This window comes from Condylura cristata, unplaced genomic scaffold (genome assembly GCF_000260355.1).
Source record: "Condylura cristata isolate star-nosed mole 26May11 unplaced genomic scaffold, ConCri1.0 scaffold00032, whole genome shotgun sequence".
In the NCBI taxonomy this organism is placed as follows: domain Eukaryota; kingdom Metazoa; phylum Chordata; class Mammalia; order Eulipotyphla; family Talpidae; genus Condylura; species Condylura cristata.
Genome location: NW_004567133.1, coordinates 9,418,230 through 9,421,830, shown reverse-complemented (window position 1 = coordinate 9,421,830; position 3,601 = coordinate 9,418,230). Strand labels below are relative to the sequence as shown.

The window sequence follows — 3,601 nt, the reverse complement described above, 5'->3', positions numbered from 1 at the left end:
CACCCGTCCCGCGCGGGCTCCGCTGCTTCCTGGAGTGCCGGCGCGCGCGCCCCGCCAGTCGCTCCCCGCTCCTCTCGGGGGGCCAGCTCGCCCTGCACCCTGGAGCACCGATCTGCGAACCTCTGCCAGCTCCGTGGCTCCTCGCCGTGGGCAGCGGCTGCCGAGCCTGTGCGCCCGAGGGAGGTAGGTGCGGGAGGCGGCGGGCGCGCGGCGGAGCGCGCTCGGTCTGGGACCTGGAAGTGGGGCCCCGGGCGGCGCGCAAAGCCGCGGGAGGGAGCCAGCCTTCTCTTCTGGGTAAATTCTTCCAGGCTCAGGGTTGGCGTCAGTCAGATAAGGTAGTCGCGCAGGTTAAGGCCAGTGTCTCTGCGAAGCACACGGCAGGCGACGGGCTGGGAGAGACAGCTTGGGGGCCTCCGCACGAGGCGCCCCTGGGCCCCGGGAGGTTGAGGGCAGCGCCTTCTTCCTGTTCCACCCCCCCACCCCCACCCCAAGGCCGAAGCCGCATCCCACTCCCTGAACTAAAGGGAATTCCCCTCGGTCCAGGACCGTGTAGACGCGCCCTGCTGCATTGTTGACTTGAGGGAGTCCTGGCGTTGGCAAGCTCGCCTCACGTGTGCGCCAAGGGGCCGGGCATTACTGTGTAAGTGGCGGCGCTGGGCGGGGGCCTCCTGGAAAAGCCCGGCCTAGATCCTCCTGCTTCCACGTAGGCGAGTGCGGGGACCTGAGCCAGCTGCCGCTTCGTGTAACAGGTGGACCGCGCGGGCAGGGGCCCCTAAGTCGGCCTGTGTGGAAGCTCTTTGGAAGCTGGACTTGTGGGATTTGGGTCCTAGGCCCTGCCTGCCTCAGGGGCCGTTCACCCAGGAATTTTAATAACTTGGTTACTTTCTCTGGTTTTACAGAGGAAACTGAGCCCCTGGGGGGTCGGGGGGGGGGTCTGCCAGCATAGAGTGAGGTGGGTGAACTGTATGAACACAGCAGGTGGAGCTCATGGGGAGGGGGCTGAATTGGAAGGCTTCCTGGAGGAGGTGATATTTGAGCTTAACGGGGGTGGAAAGAGTTTGGGTGTGGGTATGGAGGGATGCAGGGGTCTTCCTTTACTTTGGCCTCCATGGCACCTTAAATTCATTCCTCTGTTCATGCATAAAGCCTCTTGATGACATGAATTCAACTGTAACGTGGTTGAAATCGCCATCCCCTCTCTGTTCAGACCCCGTTCTCAAAAGGGGAAGTGGGTGGGCTGGGTTCCCAAGGTCCAATCTTCAGCAGAGGTGGGGGAGGCAGGAAGTCAGGTCCTGGTATCTGTTGAAATGTTCTCAGTGCTGCTGTGGTCAATCGGTACCTTCCTTCTAGGATTTACAGGGTTATTTCTTTTTTCACTTCTTGTGATAAAATGGTACTTTTTGGCTGATTAAGGGCATATCAATGGTTTGATTATAAGCCATTTTTTAAAAGATTGATTTATTTATGTACACAAGAACTGAGGTACAGGCCAGAGGTGTGTGGGGGTGGGAGGCTTCTCCAGAGACAGAGTGGGGAGCAGAACAGGCAGACTGACCAAGTACACTGCTGAGGGGAGCAGCGGGCGGGTCAGGAGAGGTCTGCTGCACCATGTGGGTCACCCCCGGGGCGGGGATCGAACTCATGCTGCAGTGGCTGCGGATAGCTTCATAGTGCTGTGCTTTGTCCCAGAGCTGTGGAACATAGATGGCCAGGCCCACCCCTAGAGTTTGATTTCATGGGACTGGAACATGGGGTGGGGTCTGAGAATGGGCACATCTAACAAGTTCCCAGATAAGGGAGCGGCTGCTGGCGGCCCTGGGAACCTTAGAAGGATTGGTTTGGAAGTAGTGACTGAGAGAGAGCCCTGGCTTCCTTCCAGCCAGTGTGCACTTCCAAACTCCCCCACAAGCTCCCAGTCAGGTGATTTGGGTAAGTCACTTAAACTTCTGGTTTCCTCACCTATAGGATGAAGCTAATAGTTCCTACCTCCTGGGGTTCAAGAGAGGCTTCCAGAAGGAGATGACATCTTAGCTGAGACCTGAAGGCTGAGCAGAGGAGTTGGTCAGGGTACAGGCACAGGGGGCAGGCCGGGGCACCAAATAGGAGGGCTCTGTGTGTTGGAAGCCCAAGAAGGAGGGAGCCATGTCCTCCCGGGAACCAGTGGTGTGTAAGGGGTACTGAGATCTGGGACTCTGGCCTGGGCTTCGTGTCTCAGCACAGGATCGCAGTGGAGGGGAGGCCGACCAAGGCGTGGAAAACGGGCCACCAGGATGGACCTGGCCATGGCACAGGTTACTTTGGCCACATTCTGATGACCTGAAAGCCATCACCTGCGATGCCAGAGGTGCTGGGAATTAGCACTCAGTTAGATGTGTGCCTTTGGGAGCCCCGCCATGACCCAGGCTTCCTCACAGGATCTCAGCCATGGCCTCAGGCTAACTAGCCCCCAGATATGTTATAAATACAACCCAATAGTCCCTCTGCTCCTCCATAACTGTATCAACCCTGTTTCAACAGAAATTGCCAACTTGTCTCCAGTTACTTATTCATTCCTGCACCATGCATTTTTGTAGAAGCTAGTTTGTGCCACACATTGTGCTCTGGCCAGGAGCTGGAGAGGAATAAGACACGGCCCGCTTTGTTCCAGACGCTCACATGGTCTAGCCACGGAGAGGCTGCAGCAACACAGAGCTCCCCAGAGAAGTGAGACGTGCTGTGTCCCTGGTCTGGCCAGCCAGGAGTACAGAGTGTGCTGGGTACAGGAGAAGGGCGCCCCACAAATCATTAAAAAGGAAAATGTAAGTCCTCTATACTGATCGAAGATATAATTACATTGTTTTGTGCTTGGCATTTCAAAATGTGGTTTTCTAATTTTTAAAATAATAGCCTTTGCACCGTAACCGTTTGTAGGAACACAGCATAGTGTACTGCACGATTTTATGAGCCTTCGCAGCAAATGTTGGCTCCTTGCCTTGGGTTCCACCATGGTTACTTCTTGACTCAGTAAATGAGATCATTTCTCTGTCTTTTTGTGGTTTGCAAGGAGGAGAGGAGGAAGAACAGATCAGGGAGGACTCCTTGGAAGTTCACCAGACTGATCCCAGAGCAGGGTTTCTCAGTCTCAACACTGTCAGTGGCGTGACAGTAGGTGGGTGTTTTGGGGGGAGGTCTTGTCCCGCGCCTGGAAGCATCTGGCGGCATTCCTAATCTAACCCACAGGATGCCAGTTATGCTCCAAAATTGTGGCAACTAAAACTGTCTCCAGACATTGCCGTGTGTCCCCTGAGGGTGAGAGCCACATTGTGAATTTATATTTTATATTTTAAATTTGTATTTTATCAAAAATTTAGTGACTCAAAAGAGCACATACTGGGCTCTCCCTGAGGGCGCAGTGAGTTAAAGCACAGCACCATGAAGCCATCCTCAGCCACCGCATCGTGAGTGCGACCCCCAGCAGGGAGCTGACCCAGACCTCTCCTGACCCACCTGCTGCTCCCCTCAAAGTGTATTTCAGTACATCCACCTGTTCTGCTCCCCACTCAGTCTCTGGTGAATACACACACACACACACACACACACACACACACACACACACACACAC

General features: G+C 55.3%; 1 protein-coding gene across 4 annotated transcripts in view; it reads left to right on the top strand.

Annotated features, from left to right (window-relative positions):
* Nucleotides 1-3,601, top strand: part of EEF2K (eukaryotic elongation factor 2 kinase) — a 45,789-nt gene that overhangs the window by 10,529 nt on the left and 31,659 nt on the right. The window contains exons 1-2 of one of the 4 annotated variants that reach the window (XM_012731983.1): nucleotides 53-183; nucleotides 2,648-2,798. The exons of 1 other annotated variant lie outside the window; for it this stretch is intronic. The gene's annotated coding sequence lies outside the window, so the exon portion shown is untranslated. Of the gene's footprint in view, nucleotides 1-52; nucleotides 184-558; nucleotides 641-2,647; nucleotides 2,799-3,601 lie in introns of those variants that run through there. 2 more of the 4 variants (XM_004692080.2, XM_012731984.1) reach the window with 2 other exon arrangements.